The sequence below is a fragment of the Drosophila miranda genome (assembly GCF_003369915.1).
Source record: "Drosophila miranda strain MSH22 chromosome Y unlocalized genomic scaffold, D.miranda_PacBio2.1 Contig_Y1_pilon, whole genome shotgun sequence".
Classification (NCBI taxonomy): domain Eukaryota; kingdom Metazoa; phylum Arthropoda; class Insecta; order Diptera; family Drosophilidae; genus Drosophila; species Drosophila miranda.
The window spans coordinates 15,808,658-15,834,443 of record NW_022881603.1 but is presented as its reverse complement, the minus strand read 5'-3'; the positions used below and the strand labels follow the sequence as shown (position 1 = coordinate 15,834,443).

The 25,786-nt window shown below is 50.5% G+C and overlaps 1 pseudogene; it reads left to right on the top strand.

Moving 5' to 3' along the window:
• LOC117190058 overlaps nucleotides 1-17,402 on the top strand; it is a 260,701-nt pseudogene extending 243,299 nt beyond the window's left edge.
• The last annotated feature ends 8,384 nt before the right edge of the window (nucleotides 17,403-25,786 follow it).

Below are 25,786 nucleotides of genomic sequence, written 5' to 3'. Positions count from 1 at the left end.
CCAGCACAGCCGGAGCAAGGGGGCGCGAGAAACCCACAGGGATTGGAAGAAGGGAGAGCAGGGGAGGATCGTCGACGGGGACTAGATGAACAAACCACGAGACCGCCCAGTTCGAGTTTTGCTCACGTCGCCAAACAGGTCAGGGAGTGGTCGTTTCGGTTCGACGGAACGGCGAAACCACTCGAGTTCCTGGAACAGATCGAGTGGTCAGCCGACATGTACGGGTTGGAGTTGAATCTAATTCCGCGAGCCATGCCTGAGCTGCTAAAGGGTCGGGCGCTCATGTGGTTTGTAGCCAACAACAGGCAGTGGCAGACATGGGACGCATTTGCGCGTAGCTTCCAAGCATACTTCCTGCCGAGGGGGTATTTTGAAAAATTACTCCAGGAGGTGAGGTTGAGGAAGCAAAGATGGGGAGAGCCATTCAAGGACTACATGGTGGAGATGCAGACCCTTATGCGGCCACTAAAATGCACGCCCGGAGAGCAGTTGGAGCTCATTAGAGACAACAGCATGCCCGATCTGAGGGTGTTCATCCGGCCACATAGGTGCATAGACCTGGATCACATGATGACGCTGGCCGACGAGTTTGAGGCTCTGGAGAGGGACCGGCTGGAGTTCCAACGGGAGTGTCCGGCGAATAAGGCAAAAGCAAACAATCCGTTCGCTCGTCCGGCAGTAACGGAGATATGTCGCTGCCAGGGCGACACGACAGCAAGCTCTGATTCGACAAGGGAAAAAAGGCCGGTCCCAACGCGGCGGGACGACCAAGCGAACACGAACATAGAGGCTGGGTTCGTGAAAAACCCAGCCCAGGCGTGTTGACGATGTGGAAGTGACCGCCATTGGGCACAAGCATGCTGCTGGAGGTGCGGCAAGGTAGGAGCCCCGACATGGCAGTGCTGCCAGAAAGCGGGAAACGCCCCGCGACCCAAGCCGCGGAGGGCCGTGCCAGGGTCGCAAGACGAAGCCCCCAAAGCTCATAGGAGAACTCACGGAGAAGGATGTCCAGCTGTCGGCGGTAGTGAGGATCGCGGGCAGCAACTGGAAAGCAACGGTCGATACCGGGGCGACAAGCAGTTTTATCAGCTGCGAGGCGGCGAGTAGACTGGGGGAAGAGGGGCGACAGAAAGAGACGAGGAAGCTGGTGCGGCTGGCTGACGGACGCAGCCGAGAAATCAATTCCCAGATCGAGGTGGAGCTGGCCTTCGGGGACAAGATCGTTACAATCCCGCTTCTCGTGTTGCCCGGAGTAATAGATGAGCTGGTTCTGGGATGGAATTTCCTCGCCGCGGTCGGAGCAGAAGTGACCTGTGCGGGACACAGGATTGTGATCCCGGCGAGAGGCCACCGCCAGGGGCAAGTGGAGGAGAAGCTGTCAGTGGCGGTGGTAGCGAACACGGGAAGGTCTGTCGAGCCCGCATCCGACGGAACGCAAGCGGAGGAGGGGTCGGTTGAAAACTTCCTGGCAAAGGAGTTGGAAGAGTTCCGAGAACTGAAGGGAGTGTCGAACATAGCTACACACACGATCTCTATGAGTGATGCACAGCCGGTCAAACAGCGCTACTATCCCAAAAATCCCAAGATGCAAGCCGAAATCAACCAACAGGTTGACGAACTGCTGGAAAGAGGGTGTATTGAGCCATCGAAGAGCCCGTACAGTTCACCCATCGTGATGGTCAAAAAGAAGCCGGGAAAGTGGAGATTATGCGTGGACTTCAGACAGATAAACGCGAAGTCCATCAAGGATGCGTACCCCATGCCAAGAATAGACTATATTTTGGACCAGCTCAGGGAGGCACGGGTCATCAGTAGCTTGGACTTAAAGGACGGATATTGGCCGATAACACTGGAGGAAGGCAGTAGAAAGTTCACCGCGTTCACGGTGCCCGGCAAAGGGCTGTTCCAGTGGAAGGTGATGCCATTCGGACTCCACTCAGCCTCGGCTACGTTTCAGAGGGCATTGGACCAGGTGATAGGCCCCGAGATGATGCCACACGCGTTCGCGTACCAAGACGACATCATTGTCATCGGCCGTACCGAGGAGGAGCACAAGCGCAACCTCGAAGAAGTCTTTCGACGGTTAAAGAACGCCAACTTGCGCCTAAATGTGGACAAGTGTCAATTTTTTAGGAAGGAGCTACGTTACCTGGGGCATTTGGTAACGGGAGACGGAATCTGCACCGATCCCGAGAAAGTGGCGGCCATTAAGGAGTTGCAGCCGCCAGCGAGTGTCAAAGAGCTACGACAATACTTGGGAGTGGCCTCCTGGTACCGGCGTTTCGTAAAGGGATTCGCCACGTTGGTGCAGCCCCTCAGCACTTTGCTGAAGAAGAAGGCCAAGTGGGAATGGTCAACGGAACAGCAACAAGCGTTCGAGGACGTAAAAAGTCGGCTGACAGCAGATCCGGTGTTGGCATGCCCAGATTTCTCAAAGAAATTCGTCCTCCAGCCGGACGCCAGCGACTACGGACTGGGGGCGATCCTGACGCAAGAGACGGAGAAGGGCGAGAGGGTCATCTCATACGCCAGTAGGACTATAAATAGCGAAGAAAAGAACTATTCGGCGACTGAAAAGGAGTGTCTGGCCATTGTATGGGCTATAAGAAAGCTAAAGCCCTATCTGGAGGGATACCATTTCAAGGTGGTCACGGATCACATGGCGTTGAAATGGTTGAACAGCATCGAGAGCCCAACAGGGAGGATCGCCAGGTGGGCGCTGGAGCTACAACAATACGACTTCGAAGTGGCATATAGGAAAGGGCAGCTGAACGTAGTGGCGGATGCACTGTCCCGACAGCCATTGGCGGAGCGATGCCTGAGAACCACCGAGGAGGAAGCAGAAAAGGGACACGAACCGGAGGCAGAGTGCGGATGGATTCAAAAGGTCAAAGAGAGGATGAGGACGGAACCGAGGAAATATCCGGATTACGTCGAGGAAGCAGGCCGGATATACCGGCACATCCCGCACCGGGCTGGAGAAGAAGAGATAGCATCATGGAAGTTATGCGTACCGAAGGATCTAAGAGAGAGAGTTATAAGAGAGAATCACGACTCGCCGGAGGCGGGGCACGCGGGCGGCAGAAGGACGATGGCCCGAGTAGCCGCCCGATACTACTGGCCGGGGATGCACCGAGATGTGAGGACATACGTGAGAAAGTGTGAAAGCTGCATACGCTACAAACCAAGTCAACTGCAGGCGGCCGGGAAAATGCTGACACAAGTGCCAGAAGAGCCGTGGGCAACGGTGTGCCGACTTCGTGGGCCCTCTGCCCAGGTCAAAGCATGGGAATGCCATGTTATTGGTGATGGTGGATCGGTTCTCGAAATGGACCGAGTTGGTCCCCTTGAGAAAGGACACTGCGGAAGCACTAACGAGAGCGTTCCGAGAGCGCATCGTGTCCCGGTTTGGCGTGCCGAAGGTGGTGATCACGGATAATGGCGTCCAGTTCACCAGTAGAGCTTTTAAGAGGTTTTTGGAGCAGATGGGTGTACGGCATCAGTTCACGGCCCCGTACAAGCCGCAGGAGAACCCGACGGAGCGAACTAATCGGACAGTGAAAACTATGATAGCTCAGTTCACCGAAGGGAACCAGAGGAACTGGGATGAGAAATGGCCAGAGATAATGTTGGCCGTAAATTCAGGGGTGTCCGAATCCACCGGGTACTCGCCGGCGTTCGTGGTCCAAGGGAGAGAGCCGAGGCTACCAAAGGCTCTATACGATGACGAAGCGCTTGGCACAGGACAGGGCACGCACACTCCGGACGAGAACGCGGCCAAGTTGAGAGAGGTGTTTCAACTGGTGAGGCGGAATCTCGAAAGAGCGGCGCAGGACCAGGCGAGGTATTATAAACTGAGGAGGAGAGCGTGGAAACCCACGATTGGAGACAAGGTATGGGCCAAGCAACACCATCTATCCAACGCGGCCGAAGGGTTTGCGGCAAAACTGGCCCCGAAATATGACGGGCCCTACACCATAATGGATTTCGTGTCCCCGGTCATTTGTAACTTAAAGAAGGACAGCGAGAAACGGACGCGGACCGCGCACATAGGGGACCTGAAGCCACAACCCGGGGAAGGAACCCCCAAAACAGGCCCGGGAGCCGAAGCGTAGACGACGCACAAGGAGGGACAACGGGCGAGGCATACGGAGAAGGGTGGACGAGCGCGGAAGACAGAGACTAACGGCAGGGGCAGAAAGGAGAGTTCCAGCTGGATGCCACGCAGGACAAGGTCGTACGAGTTACTCTTACAACTAAGGTTCAATAAAACTAAGAACCACGCGTGTCACGCAGGACATGAATCGCCCACAAGGGAGGAGCGGGTGGCCCAACTTGATGCCACGCAGGACAAGGCCGTACAGGATGCTCTTACAACTAAGGTTCAGTAAAACGGAGCAGCAGACGGCGGCCGGCGGACCAATACAGCTGGACCTACAAGAAAAAAAAAAGGAGGATTAGCTCGTCAGCCAATTGGAACTGATCAAAGGCAAAGAAGGTAGAAGACACCCGGGTTACCACTATCCCGGGGGGTTGCGTGGTGCGTCGACGGACAAGGGGGCGCCCGAGAAGGGGGTTCCGAGATGAGCAGAAGTTCGGGTCCGGGTCCAGGGCATAGAAGCCAGCTGCTAACGTCGGGGATGGCGGGACAAAAGCGGATGCCGCCCGTGCGCGGGCTACCGGCTGGGGAATCGGATGATCCCTGGGTCCGAGGCGCTGCACGGGGGTGACATCCGCGTCTAAGCCGATCCAGAGACGGGCGGAGCTGGCCACGGGGGGCGGGCCGATGTTTGGCAGCACGGGCGAAAGGTCGGAGGACCTATTGGACACGTGCTGGGAGATCGGTCAGCACCCTGGACTGGAACCCAAGGACGGGCTGGAAGAAAGGCAAGGTGAGATGAGGAACCCAAGAACTCGGGAGGCTTACCAGATCCGAGGCGGAGCCGGGCAACACGTCGCCAGACCTGGAAGTAGAAAGGGCCAAATAAAAAAAAAAACAAGGGGAACGTTGTGAGTTGCTGCGGACACCGCAAATCTACAGTTATACCCGATACTAAGTCAGTATGGCTCTCCTCCGGCAGACGCCGCTAATATTGAACCACACGACAAAGAGTGCGTGCGAGAGAGACAGAAAATCAGTCTGAGCGTGACGTCGGGCGCTGCGTAGCCACTGAAAATTGATTTCTTGCTTTTGGCTACAAAAATGATCCAATCTGATCCAGATTCAGCAATCTGATAGATATGGTCATTATCTATGATTCTGCGTTTTTAGTTTTCTCGAATGTGCAATACTGTGGATGCAACAGATTTTCGTCTTTTGTGGGGGCGGAAGGGGGTGGGGCGAAATTCTGAGATATACGTTTTATAGTGAGATCTAACAGAAGTGCGGATACCAAATTTGGTTACTCTAGCCTTAATAGTCTCTGAGATTTGTGGATGCCCCAGATTTTCGTCCTTTGCGGGGGCGGAAGGGGGTGTGGCGAAATTTGGACACGAAACGGTCAAGGTCCGATATCACAGGAGTGTGGATACCAAATTTGGTTGCTCTGGCTCTTATAGGTTTTGAGATCCTTGAACTCATATTTTGCAATTGACAAAACCGACCATGAAACCTGTGTGTTAGAGAGAGACAGAGCGAGAAAGAATGAAATTGTTTTCTTGATTCTGGCTATAATCATTATACGCTCTGGTTCAGACTTTGCACTGTAGAAGATATGGTCATCCTCGCCGATTCTGCGTTTTTGGTTTTATCGTATCTTTAAAAATGTGGATGCCACAGATTTTCGTCCTTTGTGGGGGCGGAAGTGGGCGGGGCGAAGTTTTGAAATATTTTTGTAGCAGTGACATATCACAGAAGTCTGGATCCAAAACATCGTTGCTCTAGCTCTTATAGTCTTTGAGCACTAGGCGCTGAAGGGGACGGTCGGACGGACGGACGGACGGACGGACAGACGGACGGACAGACGGACAGACAGACAGGGCTCAATCGACTCGGCTATTGATGCTGATCAAGAATATATATACTTTATGGGGTCGGAAACGATTCCTTCTGGACGTTACACACATCCACTTTTACCACAAATCTAATATACCCCAATACACATTTTGAGTATCGGGTATAAAAAAAAGGGGAAAAGGAAGAAAAGTGGGAACCGGAGGAAAGCTAACAAAATTAGGGGGCACCCTAGGGTTAACGCGGCGAGAGGCGCGGATAACTTTCAAAACGGGAGAGAGCGAGAGAGCCAGCTAGAAGCCAAGAGAGAGCCGTCCCACGGGCCCATGTAAGGCACCGTTACATGGAACGGTGAACACCGGCACGAGCCCTTATAAAGGCGGGAGCAGCGCTCGAACAGGTCTTTTCAAAAGTTGACCACGTGGAAAAAAGAAAAAGGGTAAGATGCAGCAGCATTTAATGAGGTACCTAGCGGAGCAGCGAAAATGGATTCGCCGCGGGTATCAGGCTATGGGTGATACGCAAAGTCGGCGGCAGGCGTACCAGGTCGAGCGCGAGGAGCAAAGGTCGAGTAGGAGTAGGTCCCCGGAGCTACAATTGTTGGCCTCACCGCTAGTGTCAACCGCGGGATCCATGGGACCGACGGTGTCCCCCATGGTATCGCCGGGGTACACCGAGGCGGAAAGTGACCTAGAATTGGTGAGCTGGGAGCCGGCGCCACGGAGAGAACGCAGACGCGAGGAGCCCCACCCCAAGCGCGAGGAGCCCCGGACCAGCAGTAGCAAGGAGCCCCGCACCAGCAAGCGCGAGGGGCCCTGCACCAGCAAGCGCGAGGAGCCCCACACCGGCAAGCGCGAGGAGCACCGGACCAGCAGACGCGAGGAGTCACGCACCGGCAAGCGCGAGGAGCCCCGGACCAGCAGGCACGAAGAGCCCCGCACCGACAAGCGCGAGAAGCCCCACCCCAGTAAGCGCGAGGAGCGGCCTGAGGGAGGAAGGAGGGGGCGCACGGAGACGCGGAAGGAGGAGCCCAGTGAGCGGGCCTCGAAGCGGGCGTCCACGCGTTCGACGCGTACGGCCAAGGAAGAGGAGTCGTCGGCACGCACAAGGGGGAGGTCGACGGCGCGGCGAGGGGATCAGCGGCCGACAGACCCACAGGTCGAGGAGCCGCAGCCAACGCCGGCCGAAACCGCGGTCAAAGAGCCGCAGACAACGCCGATCGAGACCGCGGTCAAAGAGCCGCAGTCAACGCAGGCCGACATCGCGGAAGATAACGCGGCCGCTGAGGCACGACGCCTCGCGGAATGGCACCGGCGGTTCGCGCTGGCCGCGGCGGCGGAGGAGCGGAGACAACGGCGTGTATGGGAGGACGCCTTGACGCTGGCAAAGAGGCTGAAGGCCACGCAGGAGGCTGAAAAGGCGGCGCAAGAAGCGGAGGCGGAGCGCCACGAGCGAGACGTCGCGCACCAATGGCGGTGTATTAGCCGGGTCGACGCAGCGGAGCGAAGGGAGACGGCGCGTCTGCGGGCGGAAGCGGAGAAGGCAAGGGCGACGCGGGCGGAGGGCGCGGCCGGCGGGCTGGCGGTGATCTCCAGCGACGAGGAGGAGGCGGAGTGCCCACCAGCGCCGAAGGCGGCTCGAGTCCAGTCGCCCGAAGAGGAGTGGAGAGGCTACGACGAGCCGAGGTGGAGGAGGAGGAGCTCTGGCAGCCACCCCCTGAACACGTCGAGTCCGAGGAGGAGCCACGGCCGCAGGCCCCACCGTCACCGGGGGCAGAGGAAGAGCTGTTCCGGCGTCGGCCGCCGGCTGACGACGCGCGCGGTCAAGGGGGTCAGCAGCAGCAGCAGCAGCATCAGCATCAGCAGCAGCAGCAGCAGCGTCAGCAGCATCAGCAGCAGCAGCAGCAGCAGCAGCGTCAGCAGCAGCAGCAGCAGCAGCGTCAGCAGCATCAGCAGCAGCAGCAGCAGCGTCAGCAGCAGCAGCATCAGCAGCAGCAGCATCAGCAGCAGCAGCATCAGCAGCAGCAGCACTGGCACGGGCCACAGGGAGCCGCCATCGGGCCGTTCGTCTCGCAGGAGGTGCGCTCCGCGGTGCGAGACGGCATGATGTGGCACGTGCAAACGCTGCACATATCGTGGGCCTCTGGGCCCGCGCCCCAGCAGCCCGGGCAAGAAGCGAGGGAGGCTCGACTGTGGGAGGAGGCACCACGCGCCAGTGACGAGCGGGACCCGAGGCGGCGGGCACGGCCACAGGAGTCGACAGGCCCAGCGGTGGCACCCACCGCCGAAGAGGTGCCCGAGGAGGCGCCCGGGAGGACGGCAGAGGTCGAGACGGAGGGCACGACGAACACGCCAACATCACTGACGGCGGAGGGCCCAGCGGCGGCGCCCGAAGCCGAGGTGGCGGCCGACGGCGAAGCGGATGACGGCGCAAGAGCAACGGCGGAAGCGAAGAAGGACGAGGCCGCGGAACAACACTCACCTGAGCCATGGGAGAGAGGTCCTTGGCGATGGCCGGAACCCGGCCAGGGCGAGCGTCCGAAGCTGGGCCGACAGGCGACGTGCCCAGGGGAGCGGGCGGAGGCGCGCCGGCCCGAGCTCCAGCGCCAGGCATCGTGGCCCCAGACGAGGTCGGCGGACAACTCACCGCGAGGAGTGGCCGGCCGTCGTCACGCGCTCTCTCGCGCGGATAAAGCCAACCGCGAGGAAGGTGAAGCGTCTGGTCAAGGACGGTGGCGTCCGGTACCGGCTATTGGTGTCCACCGACCGGCAGGAGGTATTCCGGGAGAAAAGAAGAGTAGAGAAGAAGAATGGAGAAGAAAGTAACTTAAAACAAGAACAAGTAAAAAAGGGAAAAAACCAAAAAAAAAAAGGGTGTTTTAAAAAAAAAAAAAACATGGTCTTACCTTGCAGCAGAGGAACAGCGGGGAATCGGGGGAGCTGAATGAAGGCGGCGGAAGGCGTCAAAGCGGGAGGAAAACTTACCCGAAGCATCCAGAGGGCCGGCGGAAAGCAGGCGGCCCAGCGAAGGGTAGTAGGAAAAACCAGACGCGCACAAGGTAAGCAAAGAAAACACCCGGCATCGCGAGAAAATGGTACGTTTCCAGTCCATTGAGGAATTCGCGATCCGGAAGTAGAATACGCACGCTGCGACATATCGAGTAGAGCACAGAAACGACCCTACGCTGTAACGAGTGGAGCGTAAGGGCAACGCTGTGTCATATCGAGTAGGTCAGAATAGCGACCGTACCCTATACCGGGCGGGGCAAAGAAAAAAAGCTCCTATGCGAACTATCGGTAAGGGGAATCGAATCGATCGCGCTCATCGGAGAGGTACGGCAACACCGCAAGGCGTGAAGCCGAAAGAGGGCGCCAGGGGGCACCCGGGTCGAGAACAAAGCACGCGCACCGGTCGCGCGGGGCTTTTGAAGCATCCCAAACCTGGGACGCGGAAAACCGGGGTTTTCCGCCAATAAAAGAAAGGGGAAGTGTGAGGAAAGGTATTCCCACACGTAGGGGGCAGTGCAGGGTTAAGCGCTAACGGCCGTTATCCGGGGATATCCGGAGGCGGCGAATTCCCGAGGAGAGCTCTCCCGGGGGCTCCCGGGAGGACCCCTGGAGAGAGAGCCGCGGGATGACGGGATCGGGCCGGCAGTGGCCCAGCGCACGACCAAATATGGTCATGAGATCACGCCACCAGCCAGGTCCCGTTGGAAAGCGACAAGGGAATGAAGGAACGCCGATGGAAAAATACGGGCACCGCATGGCGGAAAGTGCAGTTAGCGCCAGGCGGCATCGGCGGCGCTGACGCAGAAGCGAGCCTATAAGAGGAGGGCCGCGACCAGGAACAAGGGACAGTCAGCAAACGGAGCTAGCGAGAGTGAAGTGCACAGTGAGTGACAAGAGTGAGACCAAGCGAAGGGAAAAGAGCGTTAGAAGAGCGGCGGTGCCACGCTCGGCGGTGCCACGCTCGGCGACGCCGTGGGGGGCCCAGGGAGCGCCACGCTCATCGAACCACGGAGGAAAACCACGAGGAGAACACGCACCGGAGTCGGAATAGCGTAAGATAGACTTAAGATACCAATAAAGCATACTAGCATACCAGTACAAGACCCAACCCGTGCCTTCTTACTTGTCGTCGGGGCAACATACAAATATTGTTGCAGCGAGCCTACCGACCGCTGAGCCAGCCCAGCTGCATCAGACGGGAAAAGAACGGATCGTTACAGAGTGATACCCGGTACGGTTCGAAGAAGTGCAGTGAAGTGAATAGCAACAGGAAGACAGGCCCCGCCTGCCCACAGAGTGAGTCTAAGTTAAGAGGTGATCCACAGTTGCCGGCGGAAGCTAAGAGGGGAGTTCGAGACGTGGAGTGCGGATTTGCGTGGCGGGCCAAAGCAATAGCGGAGGTCAAACTGCCCCAATCATTAGCCTCAACGCTGCCACACCCGACGAGAGCCCACGCGTGGTGGAGATCCATAGATAAGTTGAATTGTAGCATCTAGCCCTAAGTCCTAATATAACTACGAATAAAGAGAAATTCGATTAAAGAAAAGGAAGGTCTTATCATTTGTCGTTGGGGGCAACAATAAAAATACGTTGCGACGAATCGGCCGACCGCTGAGCGAGCCCAGCAAACTCAAGCGAACCAAGAAGCAGGTTCGTTACAGTACATACCCCGCTCTGCTCCGCTCCGCTCCTTCCTTTAATTTCGGACAACAGCCACGATGTCATCGATGTTGTCCTTGCAAATATCATTTGGCATTGAATGCGACAGGCGATTCGAGAGTCGAGCAGAGTCGAGCCGGGATTCGTGTGGCGGATGCTGCAACCATCACCTGAGCTGACCTGAAAGGGGCGGAGCTGGCAAGAGCTGGGGCGGAATGGAGCGGACCGGAACAGAACATAGCGCAGCGAAGTGGGATGGGACGAGGTCGGACTGGTCGACTGGTTGCTGTCATATCTGAAAGCAATTTCGCAGCGGGCAACCCGAAAACGAGCAACGAGAATCGATAAATTCGTTGGGCGTGCAATTTGCTACAAGCGGAGGAGCCTTCAAAAGGAAAGTGATGCGACCGCGGGGGCGGAAGCGATGCTAAGGGTGTATCAAAGGTAGAGAAGTGTTCCATCCGGCCACTCCCGGCCTTGCTGGCTCCATGCCACCGCATGCCTCAGTGAGCCGTGTCCGAAATGCAAGTTTCAGGCCCTTGCAATTTGCATTCGACCATCGCTGACGGTGGCGCCACCATATCGACCACGCCAGTGTCCACCCAGTGGGTTTTCGCTCCTCCATAGGTATGCAAATTGCCGCAAATGCAACGGGGCGAATGCGCAATTTTTGGTCGACACGCGGAGAGTCGACACGCGGAGAGTCGACATCAATCAGTTATTAGCAAAGGAAATCCGACACAGGAGAAACCCCGTCCCCGGTCCCGTCCCCGACCCTACCCCTATCCCATAAGCATATGTATGCTGTTGTATTTTGTCAAACGCGGATTGGTCTCAGATTCCCACTTGAAGGGCGGAGTCATCCCACAGTACATTCGTCATCGCCATTGCTGACCGAACCCCGTCTCCCCCCTCTTTCCGTTACAGCGCCACCCAAGGCTGGACAGAAGCGACCGGCAACCAGCCCGGCACCGCACATCCCCGTGCCGCATCACCTGCAGACGCCGCCGGGCTCCGGTGTGGCCGGAAGCCCGGTGCCCCCACGCAGGGTAGTGGCCTTCTGAACCACGCCCTGCCCAGCAACCACATCGGCACCCCCTCGCCCCAGCAGCACCAGCATCAGACGCACCAGCAGCAGCAGCAGCAACAACACCAGACGCAACAGCAGGCGGTGGCCGCTGCAGTGCAGCAGCAGTTGGCTGGCATGGGGATGCCCCCGGGGGCCATAAGCGCGGCCGCAGCAGCCAACAGTCGCGGGTCTTTTGCGGCAGCCTTGCGGACTCTGGCCAAGCAGGCGGACATCAAGGAGGAGGTCGTGGGCGGGGACCGAAATGTACCCACATCTGTGGCCCAAGGACCGCCGGCCACGTCGGTGGGCCAGGGGTCGATGAATTCAGTCGCGGGTCACGGCGGAGCCGAGCGTGGCATGTCCAACAGTGGAGGCGGGGATGACCGAATGGGGGGCAGCAAGAAGGGGTCTCCACCGTCGCCCCAGCCGCCGGAGAAGATCGCCCGGCTGAGCCACACGCCCCAGAGCGCGGCCATTCAGCCGGAGATGCTGGCACGGAGCGGCTTCCAGCCGTACAGATCGGACGAGCGGCTGATGCATCCGGCGGGAGCCTTCCCCCTGGAGGCATACTCACACTTTCCGGGCCTGCCGGGGCTTCCACCAGCAGGTAAGAATCGAGAACTCTCTTCGCTGTCATGGCCAGCTCTAATGTGCCCCCTTTCGATCCCTTGCAGCATTCTTGAACCCCGCGGGACTGCAGTACTCGGATCCTCTGTACTTGGAGCATCGTTACCAGCTGTTCCGCGCCGCCGGTGCCCATCACAACCATCCCCATGCGGCCGCCCTGTACCCCCAGATGGCGTCGCCCTACTCGCACCTGTACTCGATGATGCCCGGAGCCGCTCTGGGCATCTCGCCGGCCATGCACGACCGCATCAAGCTGGAGGAGGAGCACAGGGCCCGCCTGGCCCGCGAGGAGGAGCGCGAGCGGGAGATGTATCGCGAGAAGGAGCGCGAGATGCGGGAGAAGGAGCGTGAGATGCGCGAGCAGCGGGAGAAGGAGCAACGCGAGAAGGAGCAGCGCGAGCGGGAGCGCGAGCAGCGGGAGAAGGAGCAGCGCGAGCGGGAGCAGAAGGAGAAGGAGGCCCGCGAGCGAAAGATGCGCGACGAGGAGCGGGATCGCGACCGTCAGCAGCTGCTGAACGCCTCCCACCACTACTCCAGTCAGCTATACTCGCCCCTCAACCGCACCCTGCTCGGCAACATGATTCCCCATCTCAACCTGAGCCTACGCGGTCCTCCCGGCTCCCTGCACGGCCTGACCGGAATGTCCCACTACCATGCGGCGGCGGCCAATGCCCAGCGGCAGAGTCCGCATGCGGCCATGGGCCTCAATCTGGGCATGGCCGGACTGCCAGGCGTGGCCGCACTGGGCGGACACGGACCCAATCTGCAGCACCATCTGCAGCAGGCGGCCATGGGGCTGGGCCATCCGGGAGCGCCTGGTCTGCCGCACCCAGGATTCTCGGCAGCCGCCCTGGGACTGAGTGCGCATCCCCACAGCCTGAACCTGAGCCATCCACACATGTCCCCGCATCACCCCGCCTCCATGGCCGCCCACCAGCTGCCCCCGCACACGTCGTCGGCAGGGGGAGGAGTGCACAGCAACTCCATTCCGGTGACCGCCGGTTCCAGCTCGTCCGCATCCTCGCCGCACAGCAGCCTCAACCTGACGGCCGCCGTTAAGCTGAGCTCCGAACAGCAGGCGGCCACCTCGACGCCCAGCAGCATCAGCATCAGCAGCAGCGGAGGGGCCCTCACCATCTCGACGGCCAGCTCGCACATGGCCACAATGAGTCACTACTACCACCACGGCCACCTGGCGGCCATGCATGCGGCGGCGGCGGCTGCCAGCGGCCTCACCCCGACCGCTGCTCATCAACAGCAGCCCCTATCGCATCCCAGCTCGCCCAAGATTACGCCACCCATCGCCGGATCGGCGTCTTCCAACGGAGGACGTGCCGGGGGCAGTCCACACGCGATGAGGCACCACCTGGCGGCTGTAGCTGCGGCCGCCCAGCAGTCGGCCATGATAGTAGAGAAGGCCGCTGCGGTTCCGATCAGTCATGAGCCGGCCACCCTTGACCTGACCGGATCCAACTCCAACTCTAGCAACAACCAGACGCCCTCCAACGCCAGCAGTAGTCAAGCAACCACAACCAACCACGAGCTGAATGGAGTCCATTCCAATGGAGCGTCGCAGGGAGAGACCAAGGAGCAAAGTCCAGCAATCAAGGAGGAGCAGACCTTGAAGAGCTCTCCACCCCCGGCGGCCATCGAAAAGAAGCCGGCCACCCCGAATGCAGCCCCCGAGAAGCCACAGCACCCAGACAGCTCGCCGAAGAACTCTTCGCGACGCAGCGCCAGTCCAATCTCGGAGACCAACACCTCGCTCCCGACTGTTGGCAGTGGCGTCAATGCAGCAGTAGCAGCAGCAGGTAAAAGCTCAGAGGAGACCCCAAAGATTCTAGAGTCGACACCGACTCCCCCTGCCACTGGTGGTTTCAAGCCAGATGCAGGCGATTGTCTGGAGGAGAAGCAGCACACTCGGCTATCGGTGTCGCCGGCCCCGGCACCGGTGCCTGTTTCGGTTGTGGCTTCCTCGCCAGACACCGTCTCTGCTTCCGGGGGGGTTACCTCCACGACCAGTGGAAGCACAACTCCGCCGGTGGTCAGCAGCAGCACGAACATAACGGGCAAGCCAGTCGCCACGAGCGACGGAGTGTCCACCAGTGCCAGCTCAAAAACAGGGCCCACAGACACAGAGCCAGTGGCATCGGCGTCGGCTTCGGCATCGGCCAGCAGATGATCCCCTCGCCCGGCTCCGCTTAGGTTTAAGTTTTAAAGTCGCTTCGGATCGGAACTAGTTAACATCTACCTTCAGTAACATTAACTAAGCGATAATTTAGTTGTTAGTCGGAGATCTTTTTATTTATACAAGAATTTGTAATGTATTGCCAACGCTGGTTAGATCCAATTCTGAATGTTTTAATCCCTAATCTTTAATTAATATTATTATTTGCCCCTATTTAAATGTGAAGTATAGTATATACCTTTAGAGATTGCCTGAATAAATCCTTTTTGTTTAAAGTTAAAGTACCATTATCATTTGCCTTTGGTTTCGTTGTCCCCCTACCGCCATCGAAGAAGACTCTCCAACTATAACTTCGATGTATTGCAGATGCCGCAGACAGCAAGCCCTCGCTGGGCGGACTGGGCCGCAGCAAAAGCTCGGAGGAGGCCACCGCCTTATGACACCAGCTCTTCAGCAACTCGAATAACTAACTAACGAAAAACTTTGGCGACATCGGAATGTATTTGCTCTCAGAACAGGCGCTCCACCAGCAGCGCAAGCGGATGCTCGACGAGTTCCTGAAGCTATAGAAGAGGCCTGGATAAGGATATTAGATTTTGAATTCCAGTGAATAAAACCCCTAGATACACAGTAATAGCGAACCATCTGAATCCTCCCCCCATAATGAATGTATAATTGTATAATGAATGTATTATAATGGTTAATGGATAATGGATAACAGATATCAGATATTTGTTTGTTCTCGGTGTTACAATCTAACGTTTACCCCAACCAGTTGAATACAATTCCACAGCAAAAGACATTTGCAATATGTGTAAAGAGTCTGTCTCTACGCTACGAGTAGTCTGCATTAAATGTAACACAATGTATTGTGAAATCCTCGATATTGAAAGAATTATCATTGTAAGATCTTTTAGGCACTTGCATAGAGCTCTGAGTGTAGTCTTTGTGTGGTGTGGAACATGTTCACGGCCCGTCCCGGTTCCCGTGTGTGCTCGTTACCGATAGTTGTAAATTTAGACTAAACCTCTGTTAATAAATTTATATATATATATATACATACATACATACAAGCAGAAACCAGAGCAGGAAAGAGAACGGAAACGGAAATGGATGCAGAAGCAGAAAGAGAAACAGAAGCAGAAGCAGAATTATACAAAACATACTGAGTAGCTATAATTTATTCTTAAATTGCTAATAATTGTGATTTGGAGAGTACGAAAAATGAACAAAACCGAAAACAGAAAACGGAAAAATGTATGAATACAAAGTAGGGGAAAAAAACGGAACTGAAATTTAGATAAAAAATCAAATACTAAAATGAGGATAAGATGATCTGGCAAGGATGAGTAGGATGAGAAATTGATCAACTTTTGTATGCAACCCTTTGGCCCTTAGCTTTTCATATTATTTGGGATCATTTTGTACACAATACACAGTTGAGGAATCGCTTCCATCTACGGCAAAGACCACAGCAAACATAACACAATATAGCAAAGAGACAGAGAGGCAAAGAGAGTGAGAGAGGAGGTGTCCCTTAAGAGAGGCGTATTTCTTAACCGCTCTGTAATTGATATTTATAGTAAGTAGCTAATGGCATAAACCCTAAAGAATGTCTCGAGGGGATCTATATCCATAGTTTTTGTTCCCTTTTCCAATCTATGCCCGAAGTGTTTTTGCGTTTGAGATTGCCTAAAATTTCGAAGACGAGACGTACAGATTTATATTATTTTTTTAATGCATAAGTCTCGAGCAATCTGTGATATTATAAAATGAAAAAGACAAAAAAAAAAAACAAACAAAAAAACCAAATCAAACCAAAACTCAACATATTATTGCGTATGAGCCTCAATCTGAAGTCTCTTGAGGGCCAATACTGGAAATTCAGATCAAGTTTTCGAAGCAGGGTGTACACCGAACCGCAGAGTGCGGGACTGGACCCCGCCAGACCCCCGGAGCGGAGGGAGACGCGACACAGCCATAGACACCGACATGTTCCGATCACATTTCCTTACAAATTCTGCCATATGCAAGTCGATTTTTCCTTTGACAAAACTATGTGTATGTACCAGTAAAACTGAAAGTGAATATATTTTAATAAACTAATCGTAATAGATTGTTGAATAATATACAGATAACTGATATCGATTGGCGTGCATCTAATAACCTAACCCACAAATGCCATGCGATAGCTAATCAATTTAAAAAACAAATAGTTTCAAATACAACCTAAACAATTAAAAACCAAAGAAAACAAAACAAATGCAAATAAAACCAAATAAATTAAATGTACTGTACTTCTCCCTCAATCTTCGTTGTGTGTGTAAACAGAATACAAAGTGTAAAACATTAAATTGTAAGGTAACCGAAACACAATCAAAATCGAAAACCAAATACACAAAATCACAGATCATACAGCATACAGCATAGCATCCATATATACTTTCACCATTGAGCCTATCATTGATAGCAGACAAGCGACTACGGAAGCAAGTACAACCAGGAACCGCTACTGAACTTTTAGCTGAAATCTTTATTACAAGTAACAGAACAGGATCACAACTTCAAGCTCACAAGTTCACTCTTTAAATGCATTTCCAAATCAGCTGTCATCATTACGACGCTTAGGTATAGGTATGATATCTGAGCAGATTAAAAAACCTCTATATCAAATCTCCAAGATTTGTATATACCCTCATATTTCGTCCCATACTTGCACAGGAGTAGCGGGTACAACCAGAAACAAACATTCAAACTACAAAACAGCGCACCAGTATAAATACAGCTTTCAACCATGTGGCAAACGATATGCGGAACCAACATTTAAACAATCTTGTACAACATTACCTAAGGCATTTATGATTTTATGAAATAAACTGTATGTAAGGATTCAATTGATGTGCTTTTCATTTAAATGGTCGCTGTATTGATTCTCCTGGCAAGACTCGATTAGATTAATGGATCGTAGGATGTCCAAGGTCAGGGTACACGTTTTTCCTTGTGGATAAATCAATGGGCTGTCCAGGTCTATGGCCTCGCCTTAGGGCTTTGCTGGAGCATCTCCCATTCGTCCAGGCAGTCTCACCTCCAGTCCAATGTTGATGCTGGTGTCTAGAACAGCTGGCTACAACGTCTGTGCTGGTGTTGCTCATCTTCAATGCGTTTTGATCTCCAGGTTCTGCCTGCTAGGAAGTTCCTTCGGGACAGCTGTCTTGCATAGTTGCCGATCGATCTGTGCCCGCGGCCCACATTGCTTGTTGAGCACTTCAGCCACATCGCAGGAGCGTGGCTCTTTCCAATTCCCCCAAACGAAGGATTGCAGGACATCTCGCCAATGGTCTCTAGCTTGTGTGTTAGCATCAACGTACGTGCAACCATCCGAGCAGCGGCTGCAGAAGCCTCTGTGCCAGCATGTCCTCCTCCGCCACTGACGACCACATTGTATTAATTTAAATTACTATCGTAAATAAATTAAATTAAAAACAATAACAGCTAGGGCTGGGAAAAATCAGTAGCGCTATCGATGGTTGAAAAATTAGACGACCATCGATCGTTTCGGTTCACCATCGATAAAAAAAAAGTGTAGAAAAAATGGTTAATCAGCAAAATATGGCTCTAGTAGGGTGCTTTTGACACATGTGCAAATAATTAACTGCGGTAGCGGATTGCGTTTTTTAAAAAGTTTTTATTTAACTTCTAAGTTTAGAGATATAGATTTAAGTTGAGGGTCACAAAGGATTCCGGACAAAGGGTTTGCGCGATCTTAGTTTTTAGCTCGACTTTTCGGTGTCGCTTCTGGATCAAGACTGACTTGAACTTTTTGATCTTTGCATCGTCGATCCCTTTCGGGAATAGTTTTTCTATAAACATCTCAATTGATTTCGCCATCCAAAGAGAGAACTGTAAAATGCCCAAAGTGCAGGATCTGCAGAAAGCCGGGTGTGAGATTGTTTTTGAGAAGCCGGGTGTGGACAAACATTGTTTTTCCATTTAGGCGAGTGTCAAAGATTATGATTGTGGCGGGAGCCATTGAGATTGTACATCTTAGAAATCAATTAGGCGGAGGCCCAAGATTGAAATTGTTTTCGTTTTAGAAAGCCAAAGATTGTTTACAACTCGTATAAGAGCTCAATAGAATTGGGTACGTTAACTCCCCCCATTCCTAAATGTTTCGTCCCGATACATTTTGAAGTTCTGATAGAGCTCTAATTTCTTCTGATAGTATTTGAATGCTGCTTTCCACTATTTCTTCTGTCGGTATTCTTATTGATTTAATAAGTACAAATTTGGTTAATTTATAGCCGAAGTAAAATAACATTATCAATATCAAAATGATTAAAAATAATGTTGTTAGTGGTAAGGCCGTATTACCTAATGTTATAAGGGGATTTAAAATATTTACATTATCAAGAGAAAATTGTTTATCATTCGATTGTACATAATCAACTAATTCAAAATCGCTATATCTATGATGCGATATGTATTTTAGAATTTTACCCTTATCATTTATGTGGGTTATATTATTTATTATAATTGTGTTGTTGAATATAAGGAGATACGAACTTACCAAAGTAGTATTGTCTACGTTATTTTTGCCTGAAACTAATATGGCACCATCCTGAATGATGTCTATTTCTTTGTTTTTTTCCCCCTTTTTTTTAGTGCAGTTGGCTTTAAAGCCATTAAGTAAGTTTGGTGAAGCTGGTCTTCTCTAAATTTATTTGTGCGTAATTGTTAAAAGTTTAACTTTTAAAATTATTAATGAATATTAAATAGTATTTCTTCTTACATTCACAAACTTATTCACTTATAACTAACATTCCATCATTTTGTGAGATTGTTATTGTGGTAAAACTTGCAAATATCATTAATTTGAGGATATTTTATATAAATGATTACTAAATCTGCATTTCGAATTATTTTAAACGTTGTAATGTCCAGTAGATCAGACAGTTCAACAGGCTGTTTTTCATGCTTATAAATGTCCTCTATTTCATTTTTATTTAAAATTTTTGTATTGAAAATGTTTACTTTTAAGAGGGTTATGGTATCAACTAAATTTAGTAGGTTAAAAGTTATTAATTTTAAACGATGCTTTCTCAGTATCGTTTCTTCATTGAAGATGACATTTTTTTAATGAATTTGATAGCAATTCAATTTCTTAGAAAAATGTCGAATTTATTATAAATTGTTTATTATTATTTTCAGTTAATTCATTTACTTTATTTTGTATTTTCAAAAAGTCGTCATGATCAGGGCTGCCTGTTATCCATTTCCAAATGGTACCTAATTCATTAATTCCTCTTTCATTCCGTTTTGGAACTAATTCTGAAATCATTAATTTTATTAGACTTAAGTCCATTGATATTTCCCATTCATCGTCTGAATTAATTGATTTGCTGACATATTTGGATTCTATATCAATTATCTCTCTATAAAAACTCAAATTAGTCATATGAAAAAGTTCGGCGTATGTTTCATAAGTGTAAACGTCTCTGCCGTCTTTGAGCAATAGATAGTCACTATGCGTATAGTCAATTACTTCCGAAATCATCAATATAACAAATGTCAGTATAAGTATATTCGCATACATTTTCTTGAAAAATGGAAAGCATTTCCTTAATATTTAATGTTATCTTTATGTATAATTCTGTTTCTATTGTTGATTATAATTTTATTCGGTCGATTTTCCTTAACTACCTGCTTTTTGTATCGGGATTGAAGTTTATTTCTTTCCCCGAATTTCTTCTCATAAACTACTTCTCCTATTTTATATTCTTTTTCTCTTCTATCTTTGTTATGTAGCTTAAGCATTTTGGTCTGAGCTTCCTTGAGTAATATTGGATTATTCTTGTGCTCTATTTTGTTATACAATATGTCATATGGCATTTGATTGGTCATTGAATGTATCGTCAGATTATATTTCATTGCCGCCCTTATTATTATTTCTGAATAATCTGTTAGATTTAGTTAATCCTTGATGCACCGCGCTATTTCTGTTAGTGTGGAATGTACCCTTTCTACCTGACCATTTGAGGTGCTGTGTCTGGGATCAGCATAATAAATATTTAAGTTACTTCTTTGTATGAATGATCTAAATTGTGCTGAAGTAAAGCTTGGTTCGTTGTCAGTCATTAATGATGTTGCTAACGGAAAGTGTTGCAAAATTTCCATTACCTTATTTTCAATGTTTAATTTACTTTGGATTTCCTTGACCACCAAGTATTTGGAATAAGAATCTATACAAGTTATGAATGTTAGGTTTTGGGCACAGTATATGTCTAAGTGTAATTGATCTCCTTCTTTTGCTGGAATGGGAGCTTCCCCAATTGGAATTTTTACAGGGTGTCTGTGATATTTGTTTTTGTTACAGATCTCACAATTTTTTATATATTCTTTTAATTTATTGTGTAGGTTTGGCCAATTTGTTTGTAATTTTCGTCTAGTCCTCTATGGGCTCTGCAATGTGTTTCTTCTATAATTATCTTTATCTTCTGAATTTACTACATCTTGGAGGAACTTTCTCGTGAAGAGAAATTTATTTATGAAGTTTTCCTTTAGCTTATTTTGGATAAGGTATAAATCTTCTAAAGTGCAGTGTATACCTGTGGTTAAGTTAGGCTGAATAAATTCTTTTAAAATGATTAGCAGATTGTCAACCGTATCAAATTCAATAATATGTCGGGTATTTTCATAAACTCTTACTAACTCATGAACTGTGAATCTCCCTTGCGATAATAGTAGCTGCTGTTTAAATTGGTTTAAATGCTTGCTAGTCTCTTGAATGATGTTTTCAAAACTACTTTCTGCTGAATGCTGAGTATTTATGTCTGATTCTGATTCTGTCTGGTCGATTTATTTGAATCCGAGATAAAGCGTCCGCTACCACGTTAGTTGAGCCTGGTTTATAAATGATTTTTGGTGTGAAACTTTCTATGAAGTAATACCAACGTTTCATTTCAACATTTGGATTTTTTTGCGACATTGCAAAGGACAAAGGTTGGTGATCTGTATGTATTTCAATTTCACTCACTCCGTATAAATAATTTCGCAAATTTTGTAATGCCCATACAATAGCTAATAATTCCTTTTTATTAGTAGCATATAATTGCTCGGTTTAACTTAAAGTTTTAGAAATAAATGTTATGGGATTCCCATCTTGTGACAAAACTGCACCTATTGCTATGTCCGATGCATCTGTGGTTAATGTGAATTTTTTATTGTAATCTGGTTGTACTAATTCAATATGTGCTATTAAACTGTCCTTTAAATTATTAAATGCTCCCATTGCTGGTTCATCCAGCTGTATTAATGTTTTCTTGGATGCCCTTCGTGAAACTTTCCCATTTACTCCACTCAGATATTTTGTTAATGGTTTGGCAATCGTGGCATAATTTCGGACAAATTTTCTGTAATACCCTGTTAGTCCTAAGAAGCTACGTAGCGCTCTGATATTTTTAGGAATTGGATAGTTTTGTATTGTGGAGATTTTGTCTGGATCTGTTTTAATGATAATATGGGAAACAATGTATCCCAGAAATTTGGTTTCCAATTTGTGGAGATAATGTTTTTTATCCCCAATCGGCCGACTAATTATTTCGAATTAAATAAAACTCGGCGCAGAAATAAAATTACGATATGTTCTTTAATGCATGACATCCAAATTGCAAGTGAGGCTTGCCTGCCCTTTACATTGCCGCTCCGATCGCTAAGCGCAGCTTCGCTCGGCTGACGTCGGTAGGCAGACGCAAAGCGGAGATAGCGAAGAGCGAGCTGGCAGAGAGCGTTTAGCAGGGCAAGCACGCGCAAAGCTTTAACAAACAAATGAGTGACATAGACATAAGTAACAAACAAAATAAGCGGCTGAGGGCCAAGAATTAGGTGCTATTTGGCAAGCAGCTAATCGGCTGGGTTCTGCTCCGAACATTCACCCCCCGTTGAAAGGCAAAGGCTTTCAACAGATCCATCCTGAAGGGGCAGAACCGCTATTTTTCCAACGGCCCTCTTGAAAAGGCCTCTTTGAGTGCGGATGACGGCTACTCTGATGGTTCCATCTTTTCCTGGGATGACGCTCTCAATGCGGCCAAGCGGCCACCTTAATGGTGGCAGCGTTTCCTCCTTGATCATGACGAGCGCTCCTAGCTTGATGTTTGGAGACGATGACCGCAACTTGCTCCGCTCCTGAAGAATCGAAAGATACGCCGTGCTCCATTTCTCCAAAACGCCTGCTTCATTTGACACAGCCGCTGCCATCGACTAAGTAGGTTGACCCGGAGATGCGCCACATCTGGCTCGTCGAATGCAGCTTTCGGGGCTCCATTGAGAAAGTGGTTTGGCGTGAGCACATCTAGATCATCGGGACTTTCTGTAATTGCATAAAGCGGACGGGAATTTAACAAAGCAGAGATTTCACAAGCCAAGGTCTGAATTTCATCAAGAGTAAAAATGTAGGTCCCGACGATGCGATGAAAATGATATTTAGCTGCTTTAACAGCCACCTCCCACAAACCCCCAAAATGAGGTGAGCGAGGGGGGATGAATTTCCAGTCGATTCCTCTAGAAACGCAGAGATGTGACACAGCCGACGTATGAGGATCGCTGAGGAACATTTGCCGAAGCTCCAAAAGCTCATTTTTTGCTCCTACAAAATTTGTAGCGTTGTCTGACCAGATGATTCGAGGTTTGGGACGTAGACTTATAAAACGCCTTAATGCTGCCAGAAAGGATTCTGTAGATAGATCCCGAACGACTTCCAAATGAGTTGCTTTGGTGCTAAAGCATACGAAGACAGCGATGTAACATTTGATAGGAGGCCTGCTTCTGACTTCCGACTTGTGATAAAAGGGTCCGCAAAAATCAACGCCCGTTGTGTGGAATGCTGGATTAGTCCTTACGCGATCCGCAGGCAAGTTTCCCATGATATGTTCCCTCAGCACTGGCTTCAAACGAAAGCATCTAACACATTTGCGAATGATTCCCGCAACATATTTGCGTCCACCAACAGGCCAGAATTTTTGCCGAAGCAGTCCGAGCAATCCTTGAGCTCCTGCGTGGAGAAACCTTTCGTGAAAGAAGATAATAATAGAGACAGTGACAGGATGTCCCTTAGGAAGCAGGATCGGGTGCTTCGCGTCGTAGTCCAATTCGGCATTTTGGAGGCGGCCTCCAACACGCAGCAATCCAAAGCTATCCAGAAATGGATTCAGTGAGGCCATCGTGCTTTTTGGGGGTAGGGCCTGTTTGCTGGCGAGGGCCCTTATCTCTTCCGAAAATGGTTGCTGCTGTATTGCCCTTATGAGCAAATGCGTACCATTTTTGATGTCGATTACGGTAAGTTGACCCTTCGACCGCGCTATGCCTTTGTCCTTGAGAATGTAGAATCGATATATGTAAGCAAAGACGCGCTGCATGGATCCGAATGAGTTTTGAAATTTGCAATCGTACGATACACCCCTTTCGTTTGAAACAACCAATGCTGCATGACGACGTTCTGGTACATCGGTCGGCAATTGCAAGCCTGCAGGCCACTCTGAGCTCTCAAGACGCAAGAATGGTGGTCCAGAGATCCAAAGGCTGCTATCCATTAGTTCAGCGGGCGTGGATCCACGTGATATGATGTCGGCAGGATTCAACTTTGTGGGCACGTGAAGCCAAGTCATTCCAGCGGTGAGCTCCTGAATCCGCTGAACTCGATTAGAAACAAATATATTAAAATTCAATGGTGATTCTCGAATCCAGGCAAGGGCTATGGACGAATCCGACCAGCAATGTATTTGGCATGGAGCTGATAATCCCTTAACTATGGTGGACACTAGTTCGGCTAATACGAGGGCAGCGGATAGCTCAAGCTTGGGGATAGTCATACTTTTCAAGGGCGCGACTCTGGATTTAGAGCATAAGAGATGACTTTGCACAATGCCAAGAGCTTCCGAACGCATGTATACACAGGCGCCATATGCTGCTTGGCTCGCATCACAAAACGCGTGCATTTATAATCTGGCTTGCTGCCGAAGCACGTAACGTGGAAACTTAAAGTTTTTAACCATCGACAACTGCGAAGTCAGCTCAATCCAAGTCGTATGTAGATCCTGGGGCAGGCTTTCGTCCCAATTCAACTTTAGGCTTTCGTTCCATAGCGACTGCATAAATATTTTAGCTTTTGTGATGATGGGAGAGATGAGCCCTAGAGGATCGTAGAACCTAGCTAGAGTAGACAGGACCGAACGCTTCGATATTGGGCCTGCAGCGGTTCCGACGTGAGCGAAGCTAAACAGAAGATTGTCCGTGGTGGGATCCCAAACTAGACCAAGCGCCTTGGTTACTTCAGTCCCGTCATGAAAGGTAAGGAACTTTTCGCGATCCGCCTCCGATACGCCTTCCAAAGCAGCGGGTTCATTGGAACACCATTTACGTATGGGAAAACATCCTTTCGAAAGTAGCTTCTTTACCTGCTGACGAATCTTGATGACAGAATCAATGCTGTCCCCTCCAGATATGAGATCATCGACATAGAAATCTCTTCGAACAACATCAGCTCCAAGCGGAAAACGCAACTCTTCATCATTTGCCAATTGATGCATAGCACGAATTGCTAAGAAAGCGGCAGGTTTGGTTCCGTAAGTAACAGTCTCCAACTTGAACACCTGAATCTCCTCCTTCGGGTCATTGCGCCATAGGATGCACTGCACGTGCGTATCGGGATGGGAAACGCGTACACAGCGGTAGATTTTGCAGATATCGCCACACAAGGCGACTTTAAACGAGGGGGAACGTTGTGAGTTGCTGCGGGCCCCCCCACTCTACGGTTATACCCGATACTAAGTCAGTATGGCTCTCCTCCGGCAGACGCCGCTAATATTAAACGACACGACAAAGAGTGCGTGCGAGAGAGACAGAAAATCATTCTGAGCGTGACGTCGGGTGCTGCGTAGCCAGTGCAAATTGATTTGTTCCTTTTGGCTTTAAAAATGATCTGATCTGATCCAGATTCAGCAATCTGATAGATATGGTCATTATCTATGATTCTGCGTTTTTAGTTTTCTCGAATGTGCAATATTGTGGATGCAACAGATTTTCGTCCTTTGTGTAGGCGGAAGGGGGTGGGGCAAAATTCTGAGATATACGTTTTATAGTGAGATCTAACAGAAGTGCGGATACCAAATTTGGTTACTCTAGCCTTAATAGTCTCTGAGATTTGTGGATGCCCCAGATTTTCATCCTTTGCGGGGGCGGAAGGGGGTGTGGCGAAAGTTGGACACGAAACGGTCAAGGTCCGATATCAC